Consider the following 25,026-nt stretch of genomic DNA (forward strand, 5'->3'; position numbering starts at 1 on the left):
AATATATGACTCAATATTTCAATATTCAATCTATACAACTGATATGGTTTGGCTCTGTGTCCTCACGCAAATCTCATCTCAAATTGTAATCCCCACATGTTGGAGGAAAGGCATGGTGGGAGGTGATTGGATCATGGCGGCAGATTTCTCTCTTGCTGTTCTCATGAGAGTAAGTTCTCACAAGATCTGATAGTTTTAAAGTGTGGCAATTCCCTCCTCGCTCTTTTACTCTCTACTGCCACCATGTAAGATGTGTCTTGCTTCTCCTTCACCTTCGGCCATGATTGTAAGTTTCCCCAGCCCTGCAGAACTGTGAGTCGATTAAACCTCTTTTTCTTTATAAATTACCTATTCTCAAGTAGTTCTTTATAGCAGTGTGAAAATACAATAACCAACACTTACACAATACAATAACCAACACTTAACTGCATTAATGATATACCCCTATTAAGCAAAAGGATTTCTTGAGTGAAGTAAACCCAATAACCAGTATTTCTGTTCAAAAAGATCTATAAAAATACTAGGTTTCTGTAAAACTTTCCAGATACCACTTGATAGTCATGCAATTGAACAGTGAATATGCTTCGTCTCAATTTCCAACATTCAAGATAAATATTTTATTCTATTTTATTAACTTCATTTTGTTTAATCATTAAATTATTATAGCATATTTTTTCATTTTTAAAAAGAGAGTATTTCAGTAACTTTACAAATTAAATAAGTTTTTGCTGGCCAATCTGGAAAACTAAGCAACTATTTTAAAAGAGGAAAACACACACCAGAATAAACAAGTACAAATTGAATGTCATTTTTTATTACTATATTCACTTATAAGAATTATAGAAATATTTGATTATTTCAATTCCCTATGTGTATAACTGATCACAATTTGATAAAGAGATAAGTTTAAGTGTATGTGTATATAAAAAGCTACTGAAAGGAAAAAGATAAGTAATTATCTCTGATTGGTTGTTGGGATTAGCTGTATTTTCCAAATACTCTAGAATGAATATGTATTACTTTTGTATTAGTAATTGGGTTTGGGATTAAAAACAAATTAGACCAGTATGGTAAATTGAACCAGCATCGTCAGGAAGGATATAAAAATCACCTGCCAAACAATGTCCATTTCAGTTTACTTTGTGTCCTTACTAGGACCACTGTGAGCAGTTGTAGTTATCTATAAGAGTGCTCACTCTTAAGAGAATAAAAGAACTATAATGTAAAAAAAATTATGTTACCCTAAATTGGGTTAATGATAAGTGTCTAAAGGAGATGTATATCTAGCATATAAGACCTTCTAGAGAAAGATAAAGACATCAGGAATGAAGGCTGCAGAGGAGTACTTTGGAAAAAATGTTTAGTAATAAAAAGCAATATGAATTGTTTTAGAGATACCATGACTTGAAGACATGGGAAGTATGTCAAACAGAAGTTGAGGACAGACATAAATGAAGTGCCTTGCTTTCAATATGACAAATGTCCAAGACAGAAAAATGTCTCCCAGGACAGGAAAATGACTCAGGCTGGAATAAAGAAGGTAGCTGCAGAGAGAATAATTTAATCAGGAAATCGAAGCCAGGTACAGTCGCTCACACCTGTAATCCCAGTGACTCCAGAGCCTGAGGCAGGAGTATTGCTTGAACCCAGGAGTTTGAGGCTGCAGTGAGCTATGATTGCAGCACTGCACTCCAGCCTGGGCAACAGAGTGAGACCTCATCTCTAACAAAAACAAACAAACAAACAAAACCCACAGGGAACTAAGTGGAAGACTTAGGATCTAGTGTCTTCTTTTATCTCAAGCTGGTGGAAATAGCTCTGGGTTTAAAGGTAGAAATAAGAATGGACCAGACAGACAACCTAAAACTAAGAGTCATGCCTATAAAATACTTAAATACATATTAATTTTCACCAGGCTAAAGTGAAAAATGAAATGTTCGATACTATCTATGCTGTATTTGTATGTATGGGATATGGTGTGTGGTGGATGCTGGGCTGGGGCCTTGCAACTATGAGGCTAATAACAATGAGAAGGGAAGATGGGAGAAAAAGGAGTATAGGAGGTCTTAAAATATTGATAACTTCAGAAATGTGCTAGGATTTGTGGGCAGCAGATATTTTAAAACATTAAGTAAAGAACACTGGAGTTAAGGGCATGGAGCTTCAGAAAGTTATTAGCACTGATAGCCAAGCATGTTGATGGGTGCCTGTAGTCTCGGTTACTTGGGAGACTGAGGTGGGAGGATTGCTTGAGCCCAGGAGTTCAAGGCCACAGTGAGCTATGGTCACACCACTGCACTCCAGCCTGGGTGACAGAGACCTCATCTTTAAAACAAAACACAATAAAACAAAAATAGGAAGAAAAAGAAAAGGAAGTTACTAGCACCGAGAGCCAGACGAATGCTCAAAGTAAGAGCCCATTAAGAGTTTCCACCATGAGATAACTGTGGAACAGTAATTTTCACGTTAAAAATAGCTTTCTTCCTGCACTTAAAGGGATGATTCAGGGAAGCAGATTCTAAAGGAGAGGCGAAAAAGAGGACATGCCCTGGATGTTTGAAGGTAGAACTACAAGCCAACATCCTCGGCAAGCCCTGTACCACCCCAATGCCACCACTCTTTGTTCCAGTGGGTAGACATGGGTGGGAACAGCATGAGTGATTACAGTTAGGGGGCTAATATCACAGTCTTTATTTCATCATGTCTCCAACATCCTGAGGACATAGTGGCCACTATCCCTCAACTAAAGAAACTGATGAGCGCAGTAAGAACCTGCTTTGGAGGGTTCACATTGAGACTCATCAATGCGAAAAGTAAAAATCTGAGGATACAATTGAAATCTAGATAGCCTTGAATGGTATGGACAAGGAGACATAAAATCTGCTCACTAAATCAGAATAATAAGATGAAAGGTCAATAATAAGAATAAAAAGGTCAATAATAGAATAATAATATGAGAGGTCATCCCTAGGAGGTTGAAAACATTTTCAAGTAAATATAAGAAACTCCTTATTGTAAGTAGTAGTGCAGGCTGGAAAAATATACTTATTTAGTGCAAACCACGTGACAGGCACTAGGAATAAAGTTAGTCCCTACTCTCACAGGGTTCAAGGTCTAAATGGAATAATAGATATGAAATAACTCAACAAGTAAATAGCTCAGCTGTTGGAAATCAAACCAAGGGTAAGAAAAGAAAAAGGACACAGTGCTATAAAAGAAAATCCTTATAAAATTCAAAACCATTTAAAATATGTTGCCATTGATTTCCTCATGAATAGGTTTTAATACCTCCATCTTTCTCTAATAGTTTTCAGTTTACTATGTGAACTTTTAATTTTTTTTATTTTTAATTTTTATTTTTATTTTATTTTTTGAGACGGAGTCTGGCTCTGTCGCCCAGGCTGGAGTGCAGTGACGCGATTTTGGCTCACTGCAAGCTCCACCTCCCGGATTTACCCCATTCTCCTGCTTCAGCCTTCCGAGTAACTGGGAGTACAGGCGCCCGCCACATCGCCCGGCTAGTTTTTTTGTATTTTTTTAGTAGAGACGGGGTTTCACCGTGTTAGCCAGGATGGTCTCGATCTCCTGACCTCGTGATCCGCCGGTCTTGGCCTCCCAAAGTGCTGGGATTACAGGCTTGAGCCACCGCGCCCGGCCGTATGTGAACTTTTTAGATTTAAAAAGTTCCAGCATAGATTTATCACTTATTATATCCTTTTATTCCTTGAAATGGGTGATTGTCAGGCAGAAATTTAGGACAAAGGAGCTGGAAAATATTCATGAGACTAAGGAACAAAGCTATTACTCCCAACTGCAAGATTTCATTATAAGCACTTAAATACAGTTCAAAGTTACCACATCTGTAAACTCAAAAATGCTGCTCACTTGGCTGGATCCAATCAATATTTATTAACCACTATGTTAGTTATTCTTCATATAGACAGACGCTTTGTTTCTTAGAAGAAATCACTGTGCATAACAAAAAAAAAACTTAATTGTGAAATTTTTTTTTTTAAATCGGTCTTTTCTGGTTATTGAACATTTCATATGAATAAATTATTCTTCATGCACATGATAGCTTATCTGAAATAGCTTCCCAATTCTTTAAAATGCCAAAGGCATCTTTTCTCAGCATAAGGCATTTTGCCATCACATGGTTTATTAGCAGAATAGGAAAATTAATCTTATTCTAAGCAAAAGCAGAAATATAATTAGCCGAACCAAGAAAAGTGTGACATTTGCCCATGAACTCTTCATTCAGATAATGTATCTATTTTGGGAACTCATGAGACAGAAGCAAGACAAAAATATGAGAAGATATTAGGTTTCTCTATTGTTCAAAATTAGAAAATGGATGTGGCTTTTATGTTGACTCTTTCGAGATATGAAAATAGTTAAAGGATGTATGAAATAAAAAAGTGACATCAGTGATTATTAGTAATTGCTTCACAGGAAGCAAATGGGAGTATCACTGTAGTTAGTGGTATGTGAACGACTGATTGTACTGGTTTATCTTCATGCTCTCGCCTCTTCTCTTTAACTCTATGCTGCACATAGTATGGGATTATCTTTACCACATGCCCCTAGAGATTCTGTTTCACTTCACTCAGAGCCTAGAAACCACTTGCTCCAAAACTTGAAAAATATTAAGGGTTGATCTCCCCAGACTGCTCCTCAACCTTGAACTTGAACCACTAAGCTCCAGGATAAATTTGTTTAAAATGACTGCTTAAATTTTCATTTGGGTCTAAATTTGGTGGCAGAGAAGGTCTTTTGTTTGTATTTTCTCACATTGAGAATATTTACCAAGATTATTACACTGAAGAGCCTGACCCTACTCATTTACCCCATTTCTAAGATGTAGTAAAGACATTTTCTGCTGTGGAGGAAGCTATTGTGCAAGATTGTATCATGTATTGGGGGAAAATTTGAGTGTCTGAATTTTGTTTCACATATGTGTTCAGCTTTGCATGTGTATTTCTGTGTGCATATAGAACATAGAAAAGAGTCTAGATTAGAAGACAAGGTTCAAAGTGATTATTTCATCACACAGGTAATAAGCATAGTACTCTATAGGTAGTTTTTTGATTCTCTCCCTCCTCCCAGCCTCCACCCTCAAGTAGACCATGATGTCTCTTTTTCCATTATTTGTGTTCATGTGTTCTCACGGTGTAGCTCCCACTTATAAGTGAGAACATGCAGTATCTGGTTTTCTGTTTCTGCATTAGTTTGCTTAGGATAATGGCCTCTAGCTCCATACATATTGCTGCAAAGGACATGATCTTTTTCTTTTCTTATGACTGCTTAGTATTCTGTGGTAAATATGTACCATATATTCTTTATTCAGTCTACTATTGATGGGCATTTAGGTTGATTCCATGTCTTTGCTATTTTGAATAGTGCTGCAATGAACATACACGTGCATGTGTTTTTATGGCAGAATGATTTACATTCCACTGAGTATATACCCAAAAATGGGATTGCTGGGTTGAATGGTAATTCTATTTTAAGTTTTTCAAGGAATTGCTACACTGCTTTTCACAATGGCTGAATTAATTTACATTCCCACCAGCAGTGTGTGTTACAAAAGATTATTTCTGAAGACTGAGATTACATGAGAGTATTCTTTTCTTTAGTATGTTCCTCTTTATTTTTTGCAGTGAGCATACCTTACTTCATGATGAGGAAAAAAATTGTTATTTCTCCAAAATGATTGAGCATTTTGCATGAACACAATACTGCAATAAGTAATTAGGGGAATTAAAAAAAAAAAAAAAACTTCTTGGCTGGGCGCGGTGGCTCAAGCCTATAATCCCAGCACTTTGAGAGGCCGAGACAGGCGGATCACAAGGTCAGGAGATCGAGACCATCCTGGCTAACACGGTGAAACCCCGTCTCTACTAAAAAATACAAAAAACTAGCTGGGCGAGGTAGCGGGCGCCTGTAGTCCCAGCTACTCAGGAGGCTGAGGCAGGAGAATGGCGTAAACCCGGGAGGTGGAGCTTGCAGTGAGCTGAGATCCGGCCACTGCACTCCAGCCTGGGTGACAGAGCAAGACGCCCTCTCAAAAAAAAAAAAAAAAAAAAAAAAAAAAACTTTTTTCTTTTTTGGAGCTGTTAATATTCACAAATAAATTGACACTATGTGATAATATTTGTATTGCCTGTTATATGTCAGATACTTCTCCCATTTAATTTCACATACTCTATCTCCTTTAATCCAAATATAGAGAATATGTGTAAATCCATGCCATGTTATATTATTCAGTAATTGTAAATAATGTTGACAATGAACATGGAGATGCATATTTTATAATAGTAACCTACAAACACAAGATAAAAATAATAGTAACCTACAAACACAAGATAAAAAACACAAGATAAAAAAAACAGTAATTGTAAATAATGTTGACAATGAACATGGAGATGCATATTTTATAATAGTAACCTACAAACACAAGATAAAAATAGGCAGACAGAAAGCTATGCATAAAGACTAAATGGAAAGCAGTCCAGATAGTGATAATTTTTTTCTACCTACTAAATTTACTAATAGGAGCATGTATCCATCCCATAATGGGAGAAAAAGTGAACTTTTAATTATTTTTAATATATATGACAGCCATAGAACAATTCTGTGCTAACTTTGGGGTATTTATGTGCAGCATATTGAACATTTAGTGAAAAGAGAGACCACTCTGAGATGATGAAGCTGGAGAAGTCTTCAGAAGCAATGCAGGGCTCCCAAGTACTTTAAAGGAAGGGCAAGTTTCTTTAAGAATGTGGAAGGAGGACAAGGAGGATGTTATAGAAAGAATATAACTTGCACAATAGCAGCAAAAACTGGTCCATTTATAAAACAGGCGCTTGCTCAGGTAGTGGCTATGAGGATTAAGTAAGTTGGTGCACCTGGCATCATGCCTGGATGAAAGATTCTCAGGAAATATTAGCCATCCTGATGATGGTGCTGGTAAGAATGGAGAAGAGGGATGAATTCAAGACACAGTCCAAAGGACTAAATAGTAAACTTGTTCACAGTCTGGTTCCTTGAATAGAAATAAAAGTGCCAAATATCCCTTCATTGTTTCTCTCCCAAGAGATCAGAAGGAGAGTGCCCATGTCAGAAGGGGAACAGGGTGGGGAGCTGGGCAGCAGGGGTAGGTGATGAGACAAGTTTGGGACACTCAGAGTTAAAAGTTTGGGGGGTAAAGGAAGCGTGACCAGTGAGGCGGAGAACACAGAGGTGGCATCAGAGAAACAAGAGAGGGAAGATTTTTCAGGGATGTCATTGACTCTTTGGCCAGTAGAATCCAGGGGGAGTTGAAGAAGTGGAAAGAGAAGCCCCCCAGTGCTATACTAATTGTGTCACCGCTTGAAGCACCCTGCTTTCCCTATTCTTGCATCTAATTGCAGTACACTACCATGAAACCAGTTCATTCTGTGCTCAATTTGCTGTTCTGCTTAAAGGGACTTAAACTTGATACCTGAAGGCCAATTGCTAGGGGCCATTAAATTTATTTCCTTCCAGGCACTGTATGTAGATAAGCAACTAAATGAGGGAAAATAAGTTAAGAGTCATTTATCAGGGAGAGAAAAAAAAAAAAAAAAACCAACCATTGAACAAGGCTGTACAGGCAAACTTACTTAGATTGAAGAAAACATAACATTTAATTATCAGAAACAAATGCAAGCCTTGGTCCAGATCTTCCTTCCCAAACCTTTGTCATTTAGGGATTGAGAAGCTGAGTTGGGTGAAAGGTTGAAAAGAAAACAAAAAGGAAAGCTAGAAACATGCTGAGCTCATGGAGATGAAGTTTCTTCTGTAGTTCCTAGAGCCCATCAGAGGTATCATCTAATGAGACTTCTCTCCATGCCAGGCACGGCGCTGAGCGTTTTACATCATTAACCAATGTGAGCCTTAGGCACCCCTGAAGCAGACAGTCTGTTCATCCCAGTTGCAGCTGAGGAAACAGGGTGAGTGAGGCCAAGCAGCTGGCTCAAGGTCCCCTGGCTGGTAAGTGGCACAGCCTGCATCCCTGCCAGGTGGTCCTGCTAACAAAGCTGGTGCTTTTATGTCACCATGCAGTACTGCCTCCTGTACTATCAAAATGTACTATCAAGTTTGCCTCAAAAGAAAACCCTCTCCCTTCTGAGAAGCTCAGGAAGGTCCAACATGTTGCCTGCCAACAAAAATCATGAAGAATTAAAAATTAGCCATCGTACATAAATTATTAGCCATTTACATTACATGTAAATTATGTTTCATTAAACTTTAAAAATCAGAAAAATGTTTTCTTCTGGTAGATTTCCTTAAAGAAGTGTTATCTTTAAGTTTTACAGTTAAGTGACTCATGTTATCTGTTTTAATGAATAATTTTCCTAGTGGAAAATTATGATGGTACTTTGGGTGGCAATTTAGGATAAAAAGTGATGAAGTGAACTCAGGAGAGTGAACCCTTTCTAACTGCACCCAAATATAACTGTCTACTCTCTTCCTGGTGGCAGCAACTCAAAATTTCAGTTCATTCATTTATTCAGCAAATATTTATAAACCAAATGAACTATATGAAATCACCATTCTTGTAGGTCAAAAATGGTCATATGTGGGTAATTCCAAATAGTTCAACCTAATATGAAGAACCCTCTGTGTGGTAGAATAGATAATATCGGTTGGGAGCAAGATGGCCAAATAGGAACAGCTCCAGTCTCCAACTCCCAGCGTGAGCGACACAGAAGACCGGTGATTTCTGCATTTTCAACTGAAGTACTGGGGTCATCTCACTAGGGAGTGCTGGACAATCAGTGCTGGTCAGCTGCTGCAGCCAGACCAGCGAGAGCTGAAGCAGGGCGAGGCATCGCCTCACCTGGGAAGCACAAGGGGGAAGGGAATCCCTTTTCCTAGCCAGGGGAACTGAGACACACAACACCTGGAAAATCGGGTAACTCCCACCCCAATACTGTGCTTTAAGCAAACAGGCACACCAGGAGAATATATCCCACACCTGGCTGGGAGGGTCCCACGCCCACGGAGCCTGCCTCATTGCTAACACAGCAGTCTGCGATCTAACCGCAAGGCAGCAGCGAGGCTGGGGGGGGCGCCCACCATTGCTGAGGCTTAAGTAGGTAAACAAAGCCACTGGGAAGCTTGAACTGGGTGGAGCTCACAGCAGCTCAAGGAAACCTGCCTGTCTCTGTAGACTGCGCCTGGGGACAGGGCTCAGCTAAAGGAGCAGAAGCCTGTGCAGACGCGAACGACTCTGTCTGACAGCTTTGAAGAGAGCAGTGGATCTCCCAACACGGAGGTTGAGATCTGAGAAGGGGCAGTCTGCCTGCTCAAGTGGGTCCCTGACCCCTGAGTAGCCTAACTGGGAGACATCCCCCACTAGGGGCAGTCTGACACCCCACACCTCACAGGGTGGAGTACACCCCTGAGAGGAAGCTTCCAAAGTAAGAATCAGACAGGTACCCTCGCTGTTCAACAATATTCTATCTTCTGCAACCTCTGCTGCTGATACCCAAGCAAACAGGTCTGGAGTGGACCTCAAGCAATCTCCAACAGACCTACATCTGAGGGTCCTGAAGGAAAACTATCAAACAGGAAGGACACCTATACCAAAACCCCATCAGTACGTCACCATCATCAAAGACCAGACACAGATAAAACCACACAGATGGGGAAAAAGCAGGGCAGAAAAGCTGGAAATTCAAAAAATAAGAGCGCATCTCCCCCTGCAAAGGAGCGCAGCCCATCGCCAGCAACGGATCAAAGCTGGTCGGAGAATGACTTTGACGAGATGAGAGAAGAAGGCTTCAGTCCATCAAAATTCTCAGAGCTAAAGGAAGAATTATGTACCCAGCGCAAAGAAACTAAAAATCTTGAAAAAAGAGTGGAAGAATTGACAGCTAGACTAATTAATGCAGAGAAGGTCATAAACGAAATGACAGAGATGAAAACCATGACACGAGAAATATGTGACAAATGCACAAGCTTCAGTAACCGACTCGATCAACTGGAAGAAAGAGTATCAGCGATTGGGGATCAAATGAATGAAATGAAGCGAGAAGAGAAACCAAAAGAAAAAAGAAGAAAAAGAAATGAACAAAGCCTGCAAGAAGTATGGGATTATGTAAAAAGACCAAATCTACGTCTGATTGGGGTGCCTGAAAGTGAGGGGGAAAATGGAACCAAATTGGAAAACACTCTTCAGGATATCATCCAGGAGAACTTCCCCAACCTAGGAGGGCAGGCCAACATTCAAATTCAGGAAATACAGAGAACGCCACAAAGGTACTCCTCGAGAAGAGCAACTCCAAGACACATAATTGCCAGATTCATCAAAGTTGAAATGAAGGAAAAAATCTTAAGGGCAGCCAGAGAGAAAGGTCGGGTTACCCACAAAGGGAAGCCCATCAGACTAACAGCAGATCTCTCGGCAGAAACTCTACAAGCCAGAAGAGAGTGGGGGCCAATATTCAACATTCTTAAAGAAAAGAATTTTAAACCCAGAATTTCATATCCAGCCAAACTAAGTTTCATCAGTGAAGGAGAAATAAAATCCTTTAAAGATAAGCAGATGCTTAGAGATTTTGTCACCACCAGGCCTGCCTTACAAGAGACCCTGAAGGAAGCCCTAAACATGGAAAGGAACAACCGGTACCAGCCATTGCAAAAACATGCCAAAATGTAAAGACCATCGAGGCTAGGAAGAAACTGCATCAACTAACGAGCAAAATAACCAGTTAATATCATAATGGCAGGAGCAAGTTCACACATAACAATATTAACCTTAAATGTAAATGGACTAAATGCTCCAATTAAAAGACACAAGATGGGCAAACTGGATAAAGAGTCAAGACCCATCAGTCTGCTGTATCCAGGAGACCCATCTCACATGCAGAGACATACATAGGCTCAAAATAAAGGGATGGAGGAAGATCTACCAAGCAAATGGAGAACAAAAAAAAGCAGGGGTTGCAATACTAGTCTCTGATAAAACAGACTTTAAACCATCAAAAATCAAAAGAGACAAAGAAGGCCATTACATAATGGTAAAGGGAATAATTCAACAGTAAGAGCTCACTATCCTAAATATATATGCACCCAATACAGGAGCACCCAGATTCATAAAGCAAGTCCTTAGAGACTTACAAAGAGACTTAGACTCCCATACAATAATAATGGGAGACTTCAACACTCCACTGTCAACATTGGACAGATCAACGAGACAGAAAGTTAACAAGGATATCCAGGAATTGAACTCATCTCTGCACGAAGTGGACCTAATAGACATCTATAGAACTCTCCACCCCAAATCAACAGAATATACATTCTTCTCAGCACCACATCGCACTTATTCCAAAATTGACCACATAATTGGAAGTAAAGCACTCCTCAGCAAATGTAAAAGAACAGAAATTATAATGAACTGTCTCTCAGACCACAGTGCAATCAAACTAGAACTCAGGACTAAGAAACTCAATCAAAACCGCTCAACTACATGGAAACTGAACAACCTGCTCCTGAATGACTACTGGGTACATAACGAAATGAAGGCAGAAATAAAGATGTTCTTTGAAACCAATGAGAACAAAGATACAACATACCAGAATCTCTGGGACACTTTTAAAGCAGTGTGTAGAGGGAAATTTATAGCACTCAATGCCCACAAGAGAAAGCAGGAAAGATCGAAAATTGACACTCTAACATCACAATTAAAAGAACTAGAGAGGCAAGAGCAAACACATTCAAAAGCTAGCAGAAGGCAAGAAATAACTAAGATCAGAGCAGAACTGAAGGAGATAGAGACACAAAAAACCCTCCAAAAAATCAATGAATCCAGGAGTTGGTTTTTTGAAAAGATCAACAAAATTGACAGACTGCTAGCAAGACTAATAAAGAAGAAAAGAGAGAGGAATCAAATAGACGCAATAAAAAATGATAAAGGGGATATCACCACCGACCCCACAGAAATAAACTACCATCAGAGAATACTATAAACACCTCTACGCAAATCAACTAGAAAATCTAGAAGAAATGGATAATTTCCTGGACACTTACACTCTCCCAAGACTAAACCAGGAAGAAGTTGAATCCCTGAATAGACCAATAGCAGGCTCTGAAATTGAGGCAATAATTAATAGCCTACCAACCAAAAAAAGTCCAGGACCAGATGGATTCACAGCTGAATTCTACCAGAGGTACAAGGAGGAGCTGGTACCATTCCTTCTGAAACTATTCCAATCAACAGAAAAAGAGGGAATCCTCCCTAACTCATTTTATGAGGCCAACATCATCCTGATACCAAAGCCTGGCAGAGACACAACAAAAAAAGAGAATTTTAGACCAATATCCCTGATGAACATCGATGCAAAAATCCTCAATAAAATATTGGCAAACCGGATTCAGCAGCACATCAAAAAGCTTATCCACCATGATCAAGTGGGCTTCATCCCTGGGATGCAAGGCTGGTTCAACATTCGTAAATCAATCAACGTAATCCAGCATATAAACAGAACCAAAGACAAGAACCACATGATTATCTCAATAGATGCAGAAAAGGCTTTTGACAAAATTCAACAGCCCTTCATGCTAAAAACGCTCCATAAATTCGGTATTGATGGAATGTACCTCAAAATAGTAAGAGCTATTTATGACAAACCCACAGCTAATATCATACTGAATGGGCAAAAACTGGAAAAATTCCCTTTGAAAACTGGCACAAGACAGGGATGCCCTCTCTCACCACTCCTATTCAACATAGTGTTGGAAGTTCTGGCTAGGGCAATCAGGCAAGAGAAAGAAATCAAGGGTATTCAGTTAGGAAAAGAAGAAGTCAAATTGTCCCTGTTTGCAGATGACATGATTGTATATTTAGAAAACCCCATTGTCTCAGCCCAAAATCTCCTTAAGCTGATAAGCACCTTCAGCAAAGTCTCAGGATACAAAATTAATGTGCAAAAATCGCAAGCATTCTTATATACCAATCACAGACAAACAGCCAAATCATGAATGAACTTCCATTCACAATTGCTTCAAAGAGAATAAAATACCTAGGAATCCAACTTACAAGGGATGTGAAGGACCTCTTCAAGGAGAATTACAAACCACTGCTCAGTGAAATAAAAGAGGACACTAACAAATGGAAGCACATACCATGCTCATGGATAGGAAGAATCAATATCGTGAAAATGGCCATACTGCCCAAGGTTATTTATAGATTCAGTGCCATCCCCATCAAGCTACCAATGAGTTTCTTCACAGAATTGGAAAAAACTGCTTTGAAGTTCATATGGAACCAAAAAAGAGCCCGCATTGCCAAGACAATCCTAAGTCAAAAGAACAAAGCTGGAGGTGTCACCCTACCTGACTTCAAACTATACTACAAGGCTACAGTAACCAAAACAGCATGGTACTGGTACCAAAACAGAGATGTAGACCAATGGAACAGAACAGAGTCCTCAGAAATAATACCACACATCTACAGCCATCTGATCTTTGACAAACCTGAGAGAAACAAGAAATGGGGAAAGGATTCCCTATTTAATAAATGGTGCTGGGAAAATTGGCTAGCCATAAGTAGAAAGCTGAAACTGGATCCTTTCCTTACTCCTTATACAAAAATTAGTTCAAGATGGATTAGAGACTTAAATGTTAGACCTAATACCATAAAAATCCTAGAAGAAAACCTAGGTAGTACCATTCAGGACATAGGCATGGGCAAGGACTTCATGTCTAAAACACCAAAAGCAATGGCAGCAAAAGCCAAAATTGACAAATGGGATCTAATTAAACTAAAGAGCTTCTGCACAGCAAAAGAAACTACCGTCAGAGTGAACAGGCAACCCACAGAATGGGAGAAAATTCTTGCAATCTACTCATCTGACAAAGGGCTAATATCCAGAATCTACAAAGAGCTCAAACAAATATACAAGAAAAAAACAAGCAACCCCATCAAAAAGTGGGCAAAGGATATGAACAGACATTTCTCAAAAGAAGACATTCATACAGCCAACAGACACATGAAAAAATGCTCATCATCACTCGCCATCAGAGAAATGCAAATCAAAACCACAATGAGATACCATCTCACACCAGTTAGAATGGCAAATCATTAAAAAGTCAGGAAACAACAGGTGTTGGAGAGGATGTGGAGAAATAGGAACACTTTTACACTGTTGGTGGGATTGTAAACTAGTTCAACCATTATGGAAAACAGTATGGCAATTCCTCAAGGATCTAGAACTAGATGTACCATATGACCCAGCCATCCCACTACTGGGTATATACCCAGAGGATTATAAATCATGCTGCTATAAAGACACATGCACACATATGTTTATTGTGGCACTATTCACAATAGCAAAGACTTGGAATCAACCCAAATGTCCATCTGTGACAGACTAGATTAAGAAAATGTGGCACATATACACCGTGGAATACTATGCAGCCATAAAAAAGGATGAGTTTGCATCCTTTGTAGGGACATGGATGCAGCTGGAAACCATCATTCTTAGCAAACTATCACAAGAACAGAAAACCAAACACCGCATGTTCTCACTCATAGGTGGGAACTGAACAATGAGTTCACTTGGACTCGGGAAGGGGAACATCACACACCGGGGCCTATCATGGGGAGGGGGGAGGGGGGAGGGATTGCATTGGGAGTTATACCTGATATAAATGATGAATTGATGGATGCTGACGAGTTGATGGGTGCAGCACACCAACATGGCACAAGTGTACATATGTAACAAAACTGCACGCTATGCACATGTACCCTAGAACTTAAAGTATAATAAAAAAGAAAAAAAAAGATAATATCATGGGAGCTAGGAATATAGTGTTGCATAAATGGACCAATGTCCTGCCTTTATCTTGCTACATTCTGGTGGTCTAAGACATAAACAAGCAAAAAGATACATTAACAAAATTATCCCAAATTGTGATAAGAAATAAATAGGATAAAATAATTAATAACCTACTTGAGGTGAATTGAAAGCTACTCTGAATAAAGAGATCAGAAAAGGTAAGGTGGATGGAATATCAGAGGAAGATCGTTCCAGACTAGGGGAGCAGCAAGTTGAACGTCCATGAAGCAGATTGAAACTCCTGAGCAGGGCCCTGCTGAGTGAGGGGACTTGTTATTAGGGGAGTTCAGAGAAGTAAATGGAAGTGAGTTTTGTAGGGCTTCAAGGACCCTGACAAAGAGTTTGGATTTTATTCTAAGTTAGAAGAAACTCACTGAAGGCTTTTTGCCGAAAGAGTTGACATGATTCAGTTTATGTATTGAAATATAACTTATGGGGATGGGCATGGTGGCTCAAACCTGTAATCCCAACTAGTTGGGAGGTTGGGGCAGGAGGATTGCTTGATCCCAGGAGTTCAGGGGCAACAGAAGGAGACCTTGTATCTTTTACATCTACATCTATATCCATCTATATCTTATGGGTAAAGGAAATATTCTATATTTTTATTATAGTGGTTACATGACCAAATACATTTGTCAAAAGTCACTGGAATGTATACCTAAATATGTGAATTGCTGAATTTTACTCTATGCAAATTATACCTCAATAAACCTAACCAAAAACAAACAAACAAAAAGATAACTCTGAGCTGAAGTATTAAAAATTATTTCCCTGGAAAGTATTGGTTTGTCTTGTTTGTTTGTTTCCTTTTGGTGATATCATTTGTTGAACTCTGCCTGCTTAAACTCTGCACATGTATTTTTTTTGTGTAAAATTAAAATTATATTTTAAAAAAGATAACTCTGGCTACTGAGTGGAGAGGAATTTATAAGACAGCAAGACTAGAGATAAGGAGATCATTTAGGAGTCTATGGCAAGAAATGAGACTATGGCAAGAAGTAGCTGTGGTGGTGATAGTGGAACTGAGAAATAGGAATAACATTAAAAATATAATTTGGAAGTAGAACTGACAAGACTTACTGACAGGTTGGATGTGGGCAGAGGGGCTAAAGAAAAAGAAATAAAGGATGACTTTTGGGTTGGGGGTGTCCACATGGACAAGGCATGGTTGGAAAGAGGGAACAGTTCAATGAAGGGTTTGTTTTGGACTTCAAAACATTTGAGGTGGCTATTTACTATTCATTCAAGTGGAAGAGTCAAGATGGAAATTGGACACATAGGCCTGCAGTTGAAGGAAGAGATGAGGACTAAATTTGTATAACAGCAGTATACATACGATGTCTTAATCACTTTGTGCTGCTATAACACAATATTACAGACTGGGTAATTTATAAATTATAGACATTTATTTCTATCAGTTCTAAGGGCTGGGAAGTCCAAGATCAAGGCACCAGCAAGTTTGGTGTCTGAATAGGACCTGGCATCTTCTCACTGTAGCATTCTTACATGGGAGAAAGGAGAAGAACAAAAAGGGCTTAACGAATTCCCTCCATCCCTTTTAGAAGGTTCTAATTAATTCACACAGGCAGGTCCCTCATGACCTAATCACCTCCCAAAGGCCTTGCCTCTTAACAATGCTGCATTGGGGATTGAGTTTCAATAGGAATTTTGAAGGGCACACATACATTCAAACCATTTCACATGATATTTAAAGCCTTGGGCTGGATTGAGATAGAAGACCCAGGGTAAGGACATACATATAGCAAAGAAAAGGGCCCTATAGCACTACAAATTTAGAAGACTAGTAGGGAAGGAGGATACAGCCAAGTAGGGAGATCCACATTGTCTGTTCCATGAGGTAATATATATTTAATCCTTTGAGTGCTGAATCTGTGAATTAGTCAGTTTGGCTGCCATAACAAAACACCATAGACTGGATGGCTTAAACAATAGAAATTAATTTTTTCACAGCTCTGAAAGAGGGAAGAGGAAGATCAGGGTGCCAGCATGGTTGGCTTCTAGTGAGTGCACTCTGTGGCTTGCAGACAGCTGCCTTCTCACTGCATGCTCATGTGGCCTTTCCTCGGTGCTTGCCATAGAGAGAGCTCTCTCTCTCTCTCTCTCTCCCTCTTTTTAGGAGGCTACAGTCCTATAGAATCAGGGTGCTACCCTTATGACTCCTTCAGCCTTAGTTATCTCCCAACGACCCTATCTTCAGATACAATCACATTGAGGATTAGGGCTTCAACGTATGAGTTTGCCAGGGGAGGACACAATTCAGTTCATAGTAACCTGTAAGGAGACGTATCAGGGGCACATTCTTGTCACATGGCCAAACTTCCATGGCAAAATGACTACATTACAATGGGTCTTTATATGAGTGTCTAGCACATTGTTGCAATTATGTGATAAACTATCATTTTGAATTTGTTAAGTTGCACTGGTGGAGGAGGAGGGGGAGAAGAAAAAGAAGAAGATGATGATGATCATTAATTATGTACTCACTCTATGTCAAGTACTGTTGTAAGTACTTTTCCATGCATCATTACTTTGTCCAGTTTTTATGATAACACTTTGAGGTAGACATTTTGTTTTACAGATGAGGAAACGGAGGTCCCAAGAAATTAAATAACTTGCTTACGGTCACAGAGCTAATGAGTGGCAGAACAATTATTCTAGCTCTGATTTTAAGGGATTTACTTAACTTTTACTTGGAATCCATGGAGTCATTGGGCTTTATTTAATAAGTATCTCATCATATTCTAGTTCTATCATCTCCTATAAGTGTTCAAAATTTGACAAAATTCGGATCAAAGGTGTTTTGGGGGCATTTTGGTGTCAGAAGCTATGAGGCCATTAAATATCATGTGGGCTGCATTAGTTTCCTAAGGCTGCCATAATAAAGTAGCACAAACTAGAAGGCTGTACATCTGAAATTAAGGTGTAAGCAGAGCCGTGTTCCCTCTGAAACCTGTAGGGGAATCCTTCCTCTCTTCTTAGCTTCTGGTGGTTTCATAGCAATCTTCGACACATGGTGAAATCTGACACAAGTTAAGTACATAAGAAGGTGTTCCTTGGTTTTCAGCTGCATAACTCCAGTCTCTGCCTTCATCATTGCATGGTCTTCTCCTTGTGTGTTTCTGTCTTCACATGGCCATCTTCCAATAAGACCATCAGTCATATTGGACCAGATGCCTACCCTATTCCAGTATGACTTCATTTTTATTTAACTAATTATATCTGCAATGATCCTATTTCCAAATAAGTTCACATTCTGAGATACTGGGGGTTAGGAGGATATGTTGAAGAGCATGTCTTTTTTTTTTTTTCGGTGGGGGTTGGGGAGGATACAATTCAACCCAGAATTCCAGCCAGGGGCTTTGTGGATATAGAGTTTATCATCTTAAGGAAGCACATCCATTATTGCATCTCCCCTTTTCCCAACCCTAACATTCACAGAAAATTTCCTGCCCGCAGTTCCTTCCCTGGGTTTAAGGATTCCCCAATGCCAGGTGTTAAGTCTGCTAGGAAATCTGTAGATGACAGAGAAGAAAATGCAAAGAGAAAATAAAGTCCTCAAATGCAGCTAGAAATTGCTAGCTTCTACTTTTAAAATAAAGCAACATAATACTTTTTCTTCCAATTTATCTACCTTCAAAAGTCCCAACAAATGGTGTTCGTAGTACTGAAATCTATCATTTCCCTTTATTTTTTCCACTCTTCAAATTGAGCTATTAAGTCAAATGCTAATTACATGAAACAATGTTCTCTGTTAATAAATGTTTTGAGAAGTTCTCCTGCCTCAAATAAACAAATTAAATATTAAGTCAGTGTGGCATTTCAGTTGAATAGGGAAAAACAGATTACTTAATAAATGGTACAGCAATATTTGGCTAACCATTTGGGAAAATATAAAATTAGATGCCTACTTCGCAAATGAAATTTCAGATTTGTTAGAGACTTATATATAATTAAATTAAAGACAGATCTTTAAAATTCAATAAAACTTTAAAAATTGCAAAATAACTTAAAATATGTGGCTATTTACTATATTTGGGTATTGGGAAGTCTTCTTGCTAGTTATAAACACTAAGATATAATCTACAAAGAGATAAATCAATTTACAAAAAACTTAAAACTTCATCTATATATAAAAAGCAGCACTATAACATGGAAAAAAGGAAAGATGCATATTGTATATGACAGATAATGTGTTTTTATTATACATATAAAAATACTTACAAATAATTTACAAAGTAATGTTCCAATAGAAAAATGATAAATAATTTTAAAAGGCAATTCACAAAAGAAGAAATACAAATAGCCATTAAACTTATGAAAAGATATTTCTCTTCACTTAAAAGGAAAAAACAGTTAAATAGGATCTTTCAGGCCTCTTTCAGTTCTAACACACTGTGATTCTGAATACATAGGGTTCAATTGGAACATTTTTACATAGATTTGCCCTTGAACTGATCCTCCAGTGCAAAATATTTTAATTGCTAATATAAAGTTTCATAAAAAGCACATAAATCTCATTCATTATAGTTCTAACATGAAAATCTGGATCTCTTTAGAACCAGCTTTATTAGGATCTCTTGGTTGCATATATCAGAATCTCAACTCAAACTCTCTTATGAAAAAAATTCAGCAGATGTCTACCACCTCCACACATTCCTACATCCTTAATTTCCCTGTGTTTTAAAACTATAAATGAGTTATCTTAGAACCATAAAGGCCAATAGACCTCATTCTTCTCTCTTGCTGGGTGGAGAATTAAATTCTCATACTTGTAAGTCAAACGGCTTTAAGTAGAATAGACATGGAGAGCCAGCTAACCTCTCCAGGGACTTCCTAGTAATTTAGTTCCAGAAGTTTCTAGAAGAAAACCTCATTCCTGGCTTAACTCAGCCTAGAACCTGAGCCTCTAGTTGCATCTCCCTGAAGCACCATAAGAACAGCAACCATGTGTTTAGAACAGCAACCATACGACAGCAACCATGTGTCATGGCTTATTCTCATCAAGCCTTCAGGTTGTAGGGAGCTTCAGTGATTATATTTTTGTTTAACAGCCCTCTCACTCACCCTCCTCTTGGGTCTCTTGGGTAATCACTCCCTCTCTTTCCATGTGGTCCATTCAAACCTGTCAACTACATCTTCACCACCTTCCCCTTGCCAAAGTCTTACAACCCAAGCCAGTCAATCAGAACGTTCCTAGGGTTGGATTAATTGTTGTTAGGAGAAATGCACTTTTTGCCATGGAGCAGGCAAGCTCAGGATGAGAAGCTGGGCTACTGGTGCCCAAAGAAAGTGATTTGTCACAGAAGAAGTTGAGGAAAGAAACAGGGAGGCAGGGCCAGATGATGAGGGAGACGGAGAACTATGTAAATAGGTGTTCTGAAGCTTGTTGTAGCCCCGGACTTCCCAGATGTATAAGACAATAAATTCTCTCTTTGCTTACTAGCTTGAATTGGGTTTCTGTCATTTAAAACCTAATGGCTCCAACTTGTGGGCACTTCCGACTTACAGGGCAGCTCCCGTAGACCTCAGTAGCTTTACCAGTCTTCCTTGTCTTGTGAGCTACCATCTTCTACTATTTTGGGAGTTTGTAGGCATGCTTAGGATTATCAAATGATTTTAATGACAACAAAGAACTGATTTGTGGTTTTGTTTTTCCAAAAATTCGTCTTTCACTTCCAAAGAAGTGAGATGTATTTTACACACACACACACACACACACACACACACACACACACACAGCATTTCTGTCGGGTCCACTGATCCATGAATTTACCCTGACACTAAACATTCCTTTCCATTCTAGTTTTCAATACAGAGCCAGTTTCAGAAAGCTTAGAGTAGCAGGTTCTTCGCTGAAAAAAATATTTTGTTTCAGGCAAGTTGTGTCAGTTGATGATTGCTACATTACAAATTATCCTCAATTTGCTACATTACAAATTATCCACCTGCCTCGGCCTCCCAAAGTGCTGGGATTACAGGCGTGAGCCACTGTGCCCAGCCAAGCTTACCAATTTTTTAAAAAAACAAGTATCATCTCACAGCTTCTGTGAGTCAGGAGTCCAGGAGCTTCTTAGCTGGGTGGTTCTGCCTCAGAATCTCTTACAAGACTGCAGTCAAGGTGTTTGCCAGGGCTATAATCATCTGCAGGCTCAACTGGGGAAGGATTTGCTTCTGCACTCACTGCCATGGCTGCTGGCAGTCCTCAGTTCCTCACTAGGTGAGCCTCTCCACTGGCTGCCTCATAGCATGGCAGCTGGCTTCTCCCAGGGTGAGGAGTTTAAGAGTGAAAAAGTGAGCATGCACCCCTCAAGACAGAAGCCACAGTCTTTCAATAACCTAATCTCAAAACTGACATTTCATCCCTCCTGCCAGAACTGAGAACCTGTGTCCAGCCCACACTAAGAGAAGGGGAATGAGGCCGGGTGCGGTGGCTCAAGCCTGTAATCCCAGCACTTTGGGGAGGCCGAGACGGGCGGATCTCGAGGTCAGAAGATCGAGACCATCCTGGCTAACACGGTGAAACCCCGTCTCTACTAAAAAATACATAAAACTAGCCAGGCGAGGTGGCGGGTGCCTGTAGTCCCAGCTACTCCGGAGGCGGAGGCAGAATAGCGTGAATCCGGGAGGTGGAGCTTGCAGTGAGCTGAGATCCGGCCACTGCACTCCAGCCTGGGCGACAGAGCGAGATTCCGAAAGAAAGAAAGAAAGAAGGAACGCAAACAGCAAGGAAGAGAGGAAGGAAGGAAGGAAAGGGGAATGTAGCTCCATCTCTTTGGGGGAGAAGCATCAAAGAACGTGAGAATATATCTTTAAAAATCACCATACAAGTGGTGGCGCTCACTTCCCCAAAGATAATCTGAGTTTTTCTAAAATACCAATCCTTTGTTAAAATGAGATGGAGCGTAGATGAGGGAATGCAGCGGGAATAGGGAAGAAAACTATTCCAGGCAGAGGAGAAATGCTGTATCATCCACACACATTCCTCAACATACCTAAAGCTACCTTTAATGATTTTAAGTAAGAAAATGGCTGAGGGCTTTAACAATCTTTTGTGGGAATTAGAAAGCCCCTAGCAATACAACTCAGTAAATTAACATTAAGATACAGCCATGTGATTATCATGGATGGGAAAACGGCAAGATTGTAACCATCTGCAAGCATGTTGATTGATTGGAGTTGCAAAGTACTATCATCTGGCCAATGGCATACACAAGAAAGTGCAAAGGAACTCTCAGCTCCATAAGAAGCACAATGCCAGAGGAGTAGAATAGCTATCCTTAGCCCAGGTGCTCACTGCCTCTGTCACGTGTGCTCATGCCACACCTGAGACACCGGCGGCGGGCGGGGGGCGGGGGGGGCGGTGGAGGGGGGAAGGGCAGCGTCTTGTCCTGTGTCCTCCCATTACCTTCATCCCCAAAGTATTTCTGCCTATAGAGCTCTCCCGGCCTCTAAACTCTTTCCAGCTGTGTCCAGCCTTTTGAATGGAAGGACTATTTTGCTTATCTGTGGTGGTGGATATAATGAAAACTATGCACGGTCCCCCCCCCCTTTTTTTTTAGGTCATCAGCTATTGTTAGTGTTGTTTATTTTATGTGTGGCCCAAGACAGTTCTTCCAGCGTGGCCCAGGGCAGCCAAAAGATTGGACACACCTGCAATACTTAGTAATGTATCTCATTCATGTGGTGATAAATATCTTCAGACGGATAATTCTTTTTTAAAAATTTAAAATCACAGTTATTTGATGTTTTTCATTTGTGAATGCCTTTTACAGGTAGTCCCTACATTCCGGTGCTTTGAGTGCATGACTTTTCACTAGATCAGTGGTTCTAACCTTGGCTGCACATTAGAATCACCTGGAAGTTTCTTTCCATTCCAAAATCCAACACAGAAATTAATAAGAATACTGAATCAATTTCAATGAACTAGGAGTGACAATTTTTACTAAAAAATATTTACTTAGCAAGAAGTCAAGATTGATCATTGTTTTAGAGTCTTTCTACTCAAAATGTGGCCTATGGACTGAGAGCATTCTTATCAGGTGATAAGGGAGCTGGGCACTTGTGAGAAACGCAGAATTCCAGGCCCCACATCCAAATTATAATTTGCATTTTAACAAGATTCCTGGGTGATTCATATGCCCGTTAAAATTTGAGAAGCACTGATTTAGACTTTCCCATTACCCTTCTCTTTATCACTTTGCATATTCTCCAACTTCCTATCTAGTGACCACAGAGGGTACCAACAGATTACAGCTTCAAAGCATACCCAGAATCAATAGAATACATTCATTCTTTCATTCCAGAAAAATCTATTTAGATGTAGGCCAGTGCCTATGGTTGTGCAGACTGTGCACCACATCTAGGAAGTACTATTCACAATGTAGACATTTTACATTTGTATTTTATTGCTACACCATTTTCTAGCAGATGGCAGTACAGTGTCTTGCAACAAAATCAATACACATAAGCTTTGGCTGGATGGAAGTTAAGTGCTTGAAGAAGGAATGCCTTTTTTCTATTCAATGCCCTATAGGCTAGATGTCACCTTAATGAGAGCCAGGACCTGGTGACACAGCAGCAAACCAGAGAGGCCAAATTATTAACTACTTCCCATTTAATACAATTCGTTTATTAGTTTTTATGCAAAATTATGGTATGGTCGTTTTAAAAAATTCAATGTATGTGGCATATTTTCCTTCCATTGCATAGGATATAGCCTATAATTTTAATGTTTAATATACAAAACACAGCTTGTGTTTTTTTCCCCTCACAAAGTTATAACAAATCTTGGAGCACAATCTGTAATTACAATACATTGTATGGAGACATTCCAGCCACTTTCGAGCTTTATACTTTACGGCATAGTTTCCAAGTACATGTTACAGCAGAAGTGAAAGAAAAACTCTATTTTTCTTAATATTCTATAATTCCTGTCATCAAGTGCCTTGGATGTGGATATTAGAGGATCAGTCAATATTTGTTTTAAAACAGTATTTTCAACTTTTCATATACCTTTTTATTTCCTTCTCTTTTCTTCTTCCTTCTTCTTTTCCTCCTCTCCTCTCCTTTCTTCTTCTTCTTCTTCCTCCTCCTCCTCCCCCTCCTCCTCTCCTCTCCTCTCTCTGTCTCTCTTTCTCTCTCTTTCTTTTTCCCTAATGGAATGCTCTGACCTGGTTGCAACTTTTGGTGCAGAGAAGCCAACAAAGAGTTTTACATAAGGATGCTCATGACATCATGATTTACAACAGGTAAAAACAGGAAGCATTTTAGATTTCAAACAAAAGATAGGTGATCAAATATATCACTACACATCAACTAAATATCACAGTTATTAAAAACTATGAGTCTAAAGAATAATTAATATCATAGGGAACACATTCATGTAAAATGTTAAGCAAAAAGTTTTAAAAGGTTAAAAGGAAAAAAAAATCAGGGCACAAAACCACATATATAGTGTAATCTGAATGTCCCTGGCTCCTTGCTACTTATGTAGTCCACGGACTAGCATCAAAGCATCACTAGGAACTCATTGGAAATGCAATATCTTAGGCTCCACCCCAAAACCCACTGAATCAGAATCTTCAGGTGATTCGTAGGCACATGAAAGTCTGAGAAGCATCACCCAGGCCTTATCAACTTTGGGGAACAGCAGTCAGTTTGCTTTTACAATTTGAACCAAAGTTCATTAGCTCATTAGCACCCACCTACCTAATGCAGGACCACAGTCCCCCTCCAACACAAATCCAGTGTCTCAGGCGGGTATCCATAAGTATAAACACAGGCACTGAGGCGGTGGCCTTACCTGCCCCTCAAGATCCCCAAGGGAGAAATGGTCTTTGATAAAAAGGATTATTTGAAAATTATGTCAAAGAAAGGGGGATCTATTTCTTTCTCCCTGGCAATCCCTCATTGAATATGCCTTTTATGTCATCTCTGCCCATTCATTTCCTTTCTGCTTCCTCCTATCCCCTCACACGCCTCTCCTCTCTTACCTGAGAATCGTAAGAGAGTCGAGGAGGAAACCTGGTGTTCCAGAGTTAGGAGAAATGACTGTGCCATCATGTGCCATGAAGGATACCATCACAGAAAGCAACATGCATGCTCTCCCAACATCCACACTGGGACATGAGCATCACTG

At 39.6% G+C, this 25,026-nt stretch overlaps 2 long non-coding RNA genes across 4 annotated transcripts in view; one reads left to right on the plus strand and one right to left on the minus strand.

Annotated features, from left to right (window-relative positions):
* Nucleotides 1–25,026, plus strand: part of LOC111551310 — a 108,429-nt gene that overhangs the window by 49,015 nt on the left and 34,388 nt on the right. The window lies entirely within an intron of this gene.
* Nucleotides 6,580–25,026, minus strand: part of LOC113224928 — a 29,746-nt gene continuing 11,299 nt past the window's right edge. Inside the window, exon 2 of the long non-coding RNA XR_003309565.1 lies at nucleotides 6,580–8,179. This is a non-coding gene — a long non-coding RNA (uncharacterized LOC113224928). The remainder of the gene's footprint in view (nucleotides 8,180–25,026) is intronic.

Source organism: Piliocolobus tephrosceles, chromosome 9, assembly GCF_002776525.5.
Source record: "Piliocolobus tephrosceles isolate RC106 chromosome 9, ASM277652v3, whole genome shotgun sequence".
NCBI lineage: Eukaryota > Metazoa > Chordata > Mammalia > Primates > Cercopithecidae > Piliocolobus > Piliocolobus tephrosceles.